The following is a 9,823-nucleotide window of genomic DNA, read 5'->3' on the forward strand; positions in this document are numbered from 1 at the left end:
CCCTTCAGTGTTGTCCAAGCCCTTTAGTGGACAGATGCAGGCACTGTCAGAAAAGCTGGTTAACTGATGTGTTCAAGATCGTACAACTTGTTAACTCAAGAGTTGTGTGTATGCCCCTAGCCCTTGGGCTCCTACTGCAGATTTCTCTTCTCTACAACATATGTGAGGCAGAGGGGCCTTAAATCTTAAATCTAACATTTCCTTACCTTGGGAATGAGAAATTTGAATATCAAGGTGCCCACAGTAACAAATAAACTGAATTTCTGTAGGACAGAATAGCTTCTATTGATCCCATGTCCCCTATCACCAGGCATCCTTACAAGAGTCATCCATCTAAACACCAAACCAAACAAAAACAGCAGTTGAGGGAAAAGGAGAGAGAAAATTTTGGTTTTCCAATAAATCAGGTGCTTTAAAAGATGATGTTGAAAAGATTCCCTCTCCCTGTGACATTATGGAAAGGGGTGGTGGTTGATCTAGGATTTGGGAGAATTTAATGATTATTACTGTTAAAAACTTTATTTTTATTTTCTTTCAGATTTTATAGTACTGAATCAACTAGAAAATCACTAGCTGCTCACAAGTGTATAGTTAAAAGCTTAAGTTTTTGAGTATTAATGCATTTTTTCTTGGAGAATATGGGAGATCTTTTCACATATCTAAGTTTTTTTAATGTTTATTTATTTTTGAGACAGAGAGAGACAGGATGTGAGCGGGGGAGGGGCAGAGAGAGAGGGAGACACAGAATCAGAAGCAGACTCCAGGCTCTGAGCTGTCAGCACAGAGCCCGACCTGGGGCTCGAACTCACTGACCGCGAGATCATGACCTAAGCCGAAGTCGGATGCTCCACCGAATGAGCCACCCAGGCGCCCCTCTTTTAACATATATAAATTGGTACATGAAATAAAGATTGATTTAGAAGTAAAAGAATGATATGCATGAATACATTCTGTTTTTCAAAGCAAATACATAACAACTCACTATATATTTACAGTAGTTTTTTTTTTTTAAACTTCCATTTTCTACATTATAGGATGTCGATAAAACCTTTAAACTCTGCAAGAACAGGCAAAATCTTAGATTAGTGCTTTCAACACTGGCTGCTTATTGGGATTACCTTGGGTGGTTTAAAAAATACTGATGCTTGGTTCTCACTTTCAGATTATGAATTTATTAATTAGTCTGGGGGTGTGGCTTGGGTATCAAGTTAAAAAAAAATTCCGAGGCGATTGTAATTGCAGGCAAAGTTGGGAACTACTTCGTAGACCTTTTCAGGGCCATGACTTCGGTATCCTTAGTCCTTGTCTGCTCCTGTCCAATTGACCTGGAGCTACAAAAGCCTCTATGATCAGGTACTGCTGGCTAAAGTCTTGGCCTGGAAAGGATTTGATGGACAGTTTATCAAAAAGATGAGTGGGGTCTGTAAAGAGAGAGCTGGGACACTTCCCCTTTTTGCATACTCCCTGAAATCGCTGGAAAACAGCAAAAACACCCTCTCCACAGATGTCTAACAAAATTAAAATGAAAGAAAATATCACATAACTGTCCTTGAAGTATGACGATCGCATACAAACACTAAAGCTTCCTAGGTTAAAATGCATAATCCATTGACATCCTTCACAACCCCTTAAGCTTTATTTATTTTCTTGAATGGGCATGCAAGGCCTTGGAGTTCTATTTGCTTCTATGTTCAGCCTCCTGGCACTCTTAGGGACTCCACTGCATATGATAAAAGTCAGCCTCACCCCAGGCTAATGGATATCTCACTTCCACAGAGACATCAGCTCTATTTCTCTGGTTTGGTATCATAGTGATCCTCTTACTTCCACCTTTAAGAAGTCACTGACACTGGTATGGAGGGAAGGGGATTAATATCTTTCACTACTAATCAGCACCTCACTTTATTTCTTTCTCTCTTTCCTCTCTTAACCAAGGAGTGTTTTTCCATGTGAAATCTTAAAAGTCTATTCTGTTTCCTCTGACCCTCGAAGATACATCCCTGTATAGCTCTGTGTCACCATCACAGGATACTCTTATTTATTCTCTTTGCAGTTGCATATTCATGCATTGTTTTGCCCTGCAGAGTTGAAGACATATTTCTGACAATTCAGAAAAATAAATTCTTTTACTCAGAGAATGGTATGCTTGATGCATTGTCTTTACAACTAGGGTTTTGTTTGTTTGTTTGCTTGCTTGCTTTCAGCACACTAGAATGAGACTTTACTCTCTAAGAGGCAGCACAGCCTGTTGCTGAGATTGGCAAAATTCATTGGTTAGAAGAATCACACGGAAAGCTTATTAAAAATACAGAATCCAGGGGCGCCTGGGTGGCGCAATCGGTTGAGCGTCCGACTTCGGCCAGGTCACGATCTCGCGGCCCGTGAGTTCGAGCCCCGCGTCAGGCTCTGGGCTGCTGGCTCGGAGCCTGGAGCCTGTTTCCAATTCTGTGTCTCCCTCTCTCTCTGCCCCTCCCCCGTTCATGCTCTGTCTCTCTCTGTCCCAAAAATAAATTAAAACATTGAAAAAAAATTTTTAAAAAAATAAAAATACAGAATCATCAGGACACCTGAGTGGCTCAGTCGGTTAAGCATCCAACTTTGGCTCAGGTCATGAGTGCTCCGTCTGTGAGTTTGAGCCCTGCTTTGGGCTCTGTGCTGACAGCTCAGAGCCTGGAGCTTGCTTCAGATTCTGTGTCTCCTTCTCTCTCTGCCCCTCCCCAACTAGCGCACACGCATGCACTCTCTCTCTCTCTCTCTCTCTCTCTCTCTCTCTCAAAAGTAAATAAACATTGAAAAACATTAAAATAAAAATACAGAATCCTAGGTCCCATCTTGGACCCATTACATCAGAATACTTGGAACCCAGATTGTACACAGTCCCGTGGATGGTGGCCCAGGAAGCAGGACTTGGCCTTTAAAGCCATGTAGTTCAAATCTCAGCTGACTAATTTCCTGAGCCTCAGTTTCTTCATCTCAAAATTGAGATGAATTCACAGTGATTTGTGAAGGTAAATGAAAGTATACGTATAAAGAACACAGTACAAAGAACTCAGCAAATATTTGCTTTTGCCCTTCCTCAGAGCTGTGATGAATCAGTGTATTTACAGAGATTTACAAGGGAAAACGGTCCTATTTACAAGTACATAATTTTTCCCATTACCTTTTCATTCTTTCTCTTCCAGAAGGAGTTCCCTTGGCCCAAAGCTGCGTGACGAAGAAACGCATTGTTGAACTGATAGTAAGATTGCTGTTCACATCCAATCTGAAGCTATTCAGCATAGTGCAAAACCCTCTTTTGGTCCTTCTCTGCTTTGCCCTTTCCTTTCCCTGCCTGGAGAGAGCTGTTCTGGTCCACCCATTTTGTTGAAATAGACCTGAGGGGGAGAACTTTGCCTTTGCTTTTGTCATTAAAACCTCTCTCTATTGCTTCTTTGTTCAGCAGAGGTGCTAACTTCTTGACTTTGCTTTTACTAAGGTCAGTTGGGTTTACATTCAGATTGCATTTCAAAGGTGTAAATATCAATGCGGATAAGGGAGAAAGAAACAATTATTAGGCCCTTTTGAATGCAAATTTGCAAGAGGGAAAATAAGGAAAAATACTTCTGGGTGGATGGTAACTCCAAATGAGGTATAGAAACCATCTGTGTCTATTTCACCCGAGAACTCTCCTTCAGATTTGCTAGAATATAAAACACGTCTGACAATTCAGTAGTTATATTTTCAGTAAGCAACAGATTAATTTCTATACCTGAACATTTGGAGTTCTGCTTTAAAATACAGAATAGTCACCAAAGGGTGCCTGGGTGGCTCACTCCTTAAGCGTCTGACTCTTGCTTTCAGCTGTTTGATCTCACAGTTCATGGGTTGAGCCCAGTGATGGGCTCGGTGCTGACAGCATGAAGCCTGCTTCAGATTCTCTTTCTCCCTCTCTCTCTGCCCCTTCTCTGCTGTCTCTCACTCTCACAATAAATAAATAAACATTTAAAAAATAAAAAAGTAAAACACAGCAATAGTCATCACTGACTAGTTCAGCCAAGTGGAACTAACCAGAAGGAAAAAAAAAATCTATAATCTTTTCTTTTTCCTTCACAAAGGATAGACCAGAAAGCTCAAGAAATCAATGGGAAATGGAAGGCATTTACAAAATTAAATCTAATTTAGAAACTAAATGTGATTCTGAGAAACAATAGAGCAATTGGAAAGTACTTGTCAAAGTAGGCAGACTACTTCAGGACAGACCAGTACATATGAACTTCCGCCATAAAAACCTTAACCAGAGACAGAATCATTTCTTCCCTTCTGTTCACAGGAGTCGTTCTGGGTTAAAAATATCAGAGCATGAAGGGGTGCCTGGGTGGCTCACTTGGTTAAGTGGCCGACTTCAGCTCAGGTCACGATCTCTGAGTCCGTGAGTTTGATCCCCGCATCAGGCTCCATGCTGACAGCTCAGAGCCTGGAGCCTGCTTGGGTTTCTGTGTCTCCCTCTCTCTCTGCCCCTCCCCCATTCATGCTCTCTCTGTCTTTCAAAAATTAATAAATGTTAAAAAATATATATCAGAGAATGAAAGCAGAAAACGTTATCACCTTGGGCAGTGGAAGGTATACTTCGGCTTGGGTCATGATCTCACCGTTTGTGAGTTCGAGCCCCATGTCCTGCTGTGTGCTGACAGCTCAGAGCCTGGGGCCTACTTTGGATTCTGTGTCTCCTCTGTCTCTGCCCCTCCCCTGCTCACGCTCTGTCTCTCTCTGCCTCAGAAATAAACATTAAAAAAATTAAAAGAAAAATGCCTTCAGAACACTTGACTAGAAAGCAGAGCATAGAACCCAGCCCACTGCAGATTTGATAGAAAAAAAGACATCAATAATGCTGGACAGAGGACAGGAACTTCAGAAGCCAGTGACCATGTGGAAGCCAAAGTCGGACGCTCAACCGACTGAGCCACCCGGGTGCCCGGATCTGAAGGCATTTTGAACTTCATCTCTCTCAAGTCCTGGTGCACCTAGTAATAATTCACAGTTAGAATACATGCTTAGGATGCATTATATTGTTAAAGAGCTGAGAAAACATGTGTATTGACCCCTGGAATACAAAGGTTTGTGTTTACCACCAACCCAGTGCCATCACAGTTCCTCTGGGTTACAGGTTCTTGACCCTCCCCAGACTCCTCCAACACACCCACACTCTTGATGAAGTCAGACATCCTGTCATTCTTATTTTTATTTTTCATATGATTTTTACTTCTTAAGGCACTTAAGCAACTGTTCAGTGAAGATACAGTAAGTACCTGGCTTTTATCTCCATTCAATCTCACTTTGAGTAGAATCGCTAAACCCTTGGTATGTCTTTCCTACCTCTGATCAACAGGTAGCTTTTTCAAAAACTTCCCACTTACCTTCATTCTACTCAGCCACAGTAGCCTACTTCTAGAAATATGCTGTCTCTCCCCAGCTCAGGCCTAGGGTGCTTGGTTTGCCCTATGCCTCAAAGCTCTGTTCCAATATATTGTTCAGGTGTCTCTTTAAACATCTCTAAATGGCCTTCTGAGATCACCTTATCTAAAATAGCACCTCAGCCAGTGACTATTGACTCAGTCTGCTCTGGTTTTCTTTTTGATTCCTATCAATCTCTCCATGGGGAGCATGTGAGCCCCACAAAAGTAGAGATATTAAGTTTTCTTCATGTCTGTGTCTCTAGTATCTACAACAGGGATTGGAATATGGGAGTTCAGGAAATATGCTGACTGAATGAATACATGTATGATTGAATGAATGAAGAGATAGCTTCTATCAAACTCTAAAAGTTTCAAGAGCAACAAACTAATGGGATATAAAAATAAACTCTCTGGTACATAGCAGGTGCTTAATATAATTTATAAAAGAAAGAATGTGTGAATCAATAAAACAGCTATTTGATTAGCTAGAAAGCATTATTCTCTATCCACAATTTAGTGTATTAGAGAGATTTTCTAAGTGTTAATAACACAGGGGGAAAACGAGAGAGTATCATTGCTGGGGTTTCTAGATTACAATTAATTAAGATTTCTACATTACAGTTTCTTTAGAGCAAGGGTCAATGGATATTCACATAGCCTGAAAAAGGACTAATACTGTTCCAAGTAAAGGAGAATGGCATCTGTGCTTTGTGGACCCTAGAATCTCTACTAAGTCATCTGGTATGATTGGGTTTCACCAATCCTTTGGGAGTAAAGTTAATTGAATCCTGATTTAATCTTACTTTGGAAAATTTCATGCTATTTTTCACAGTAGGATAAGCCATACATTATTATTCCATAATAATAGGATATTTGTATATTCTATTATGTTGAGAATATTTTAGAATTATGGAGCCCTTAAGCATGGGGCATTTACTATGCTTCTTCATAGCCTCAATCCCATTCTTTAACCTAGGGAATGATTACATATATATTACTAATAGGAATTTATCCTTGCTGAAAAATAATAGATATGTTTAGAATTTTCCTTTGAAACTTGTACTGAAGCAATCTTTAAGGATAGTTTGCTCATTATTCTACAAAATAATTAATACTTAAAGACAAAAAAAATACAAAAAACAAAAAACAAATGAGGGCACATTTCACATAACAAAAGCCTTCCGATGTTTGATTCTGAAATCAGTAGTTGTCCAGGAAAAAAATAAGAAAACAGAAATCCAGTCTTAAATGCTGAGATTCAGTTCTAAGCTCATAGCTGACTGCTTCAAATTGGCTTTAAACTCACTATTATTATTGTGAGTGATTTTATGAGCCCATTATTTTGTAGTAACTCATATGGTGTTTATACTACCAGTATGTACCATACTTGATCTTTGGCTCTTCTGGAAAATACCTCCAATAGATTATCCATAAATTACATATTCATAGTTATCACTGTACCATTTGGGCTTGATGGATTTCTCTTTCTATCCATTTACAATTGTAAGGCAGTGTTTACAGACCTGGAAGTTCTGAACGAAGAAAAGCATTCCATTAGCTGTAATCAAAATGATACTTTTTGTCAGGTGTTACTATTTGTCACTGACCTCATCTTTATAGGCCAGTTCATTGCATGATCTGAATTTCAACTCAAGTGTCATGCTTGCTATTTGCAAATACTGTGCCGAACTTTTCCCCCTTTGAATTCAGAACATCAGCTAGAATGAAATAAGAAAACTGACGAAGATTTCAAGGAACCAGCATAGTGTGTGTGTGTGTGTGTGTGTGCGTGCGTGTGTGTGTGTGTGTGTGTTTTAAGGTCTAAAGGTAACCACAACACTCCAGACTTGTAAATCAAGGAGCAAATTATTTGCATAATAAACTAACACTTAGGTTTTAGAGAAGAAACGTGCTAGTATTTTCATTTGTCCCTTTCAAGTCTGACCTCTTCAGGGCTATACTAGAGCACAGTTTGCTCAAATAAGTATGTTTTATGATTTGTTGTGTTTGCGATTTCTGTTAAAATATTTATTTTGTGTTCATGTAGACTGTACTTTTTCCTGTGAATTCGGGTTCCCTGATAAGACTTTTCCTTTTTCATGGGGCAGAATTGGCTGATAGATTTGTAATTCACCTTTTAAAATCACTTTCTCTCATCTTCTATTCCCACCTCTTAATTTTTAATATTATCGGAAACTATAATTATGTAAATTCTCAGGTCACATAAATATAAAGTTTAGATATGTATAGATATTATTCTTTATAAAATGTTATTTTTAATTCCTGAGATCAATTCCTGAAGGGTTAAAGGACTTGTCTAGTGTCACACAAAGTTGTTGGTAAATACAGAACTAAGGGCCTGAGGTTAAACATAAGCTATAACATACATTATTGAATATTTCATTTGATATGTAATATTTGATTTAACCAAAACAATAATATGATACTGATTTTTGTAGCATTTTTATATGTATTCCTACAACATATGCCTAGCAAACACTAAGGTCCAACCCTCAGACCACCTATACATTATTTTTAACTGCAGTTAGCAATCCAAGTGTTACTATGAGACAATAATGAGACCAACAGTAGACATAATAAAGAATTCCAATAGAATTAGCCTTCGCTATTCTGTCTTATGTAATAACTTGAGATAGCAATTATTTTTGCCTCACATCAAGTCGCTACAACTCAAATATTATTGAATTACAATATATGTTTAAATAAAAATGGTAAATTTTCAAGCTTATTACAAGAATGATATATTGTTGAATGGAGCTACATGCTAATACATAACAGCTTTCACTTTATTTGCCATACTACTTATATTTACATCTCGGGGGTGAATCCCACAATCATTTTATATTAATCAAGCCTTAAAAAGTGTCTTAAATCCCCCCATGTTGTTCCCCTTTCTGAAAACGGATAGGCGATATTGAAAAGAGTGTAGGGCTTCCTTGAAGCATAAAAGCAAGACATTTTTTTTAAAAAAAGTGAGTAGCTGAGAAATGAAAACAAACCATTAAAAGCACAAGGCAAGAGGAAAAGAAGACCAGTTGTTGTTGGGAATAATTGGCACCTGACAAATGCAAGTTATCCTAAAAAGTTTTGCAAGAACAATTGTGCAATATCGGAATTAAAAAAAATCAAAACACTCTTGAATAAGTACATCATCCATCTTGTCTTCTTTATTTTTGTCTGAAGAAATATAGTGACTGGAATTAGCTTTCCTAAATAAACTAATCCTATTGCGGGGAAATGTCATTTTCCATGTGAAAACACCTGTGTAACACTTCCAAGTCTTCTGCAGAAAGTTTTCTCATTGTGTGCTGTGTTTACTTGTTCCTCAGCGGGGTCTGCTGATGCTAATGGACTCACAGCAGTGCCTCCTACTTCAGTTATTACAGGTCTAATTCAGTCATTAACATTTCATTAATGGACGGGCCTCCTAGCTGCCTGCGAGGCTGTGCAGATATTGATGAGCTCCCTGCTAGAAGAAACAAGTCTTTAAGGTGGACTGCTTTAGAAATAAAGTGTCTTAGTGAGGGTGGTGCAGAGAAAAGCAGGGATTGTTTTCTGAGGGTTTGGCTGGGCTTTAGGTTTAGACAGAATGGAGAATGAAAAAGTTCTGTCTCTCACCCTCAGGGATTCCAACAGCATTCTATAAATTGAGCACACATTTCATTCTAGGATGGATGGTTAACTAATAATCCCCCTATCCCCTGAATAAAACAAAGTGGTGTACATATGCCCCTTGTAACAAATCTCAAACCCGTTTCCCATGGCAATTTACTCTTCGTTGCTTTGTTACTGGGAGTATGAACTTGAAGAAGTACTTCATGAAGACATCATTTAAAACCTCTCCTTTCCAAAAGCTTCTGTCACCATAGAAAAACCTCCTCAGCTTAATGCCTCAGGTCACTTTGTCCACTTTCTCCCCTCTATTCGCTCCAATCAGGCTTTGGTCCTAACCACACCATCAAGGCTCAACTATCAGGAAACCAGCGATTTCCATGTTGCTAAACCCAATGGTCTCCCACATTTGCAATCTTTCAGCAGCATTGAATACAGACCCAGCCCTTATTTATCTTCTTCCGTGTAATGATCCCATATTCTCTTGAGTTTCTCATCATTGTACCAGCTATTCCCCTGCAGCCTTCTTGACTAAGTTCCTCATCTACTGCTTAACAGCTACAGGTTGGAATGCTCCCCACCTTCCATCCTTGGGGGACTGAACCCAACCCAAAAGCATTGAGTATCCTTTTTCTGTGTAGATTTGCAAATCTAAATTTTGGGCTCCAACCTCCTGTCATGATCTTGAGAGAGTTAAGAAGAGGCTTTTGTTCTAGCTCTGTCACTAGTGTTCTATGGTACGTGATTTAAGTCAGATC

The sequence above is a fragment of the Felis catus genome, chromosome C1, assembly GCF_018350175.1.
Source record: "Felis catus isolate Fca126 chromosome C1, F.catus_Fca126_mat1.0, whole genome shotgun sequence".
Classification (NCBI taxonomy): domain Eukaryota; kingdom Metazoa; phylum Chordata; class Mammalia; order Carnivora; family Felidae; genus Felis; species Felis catus.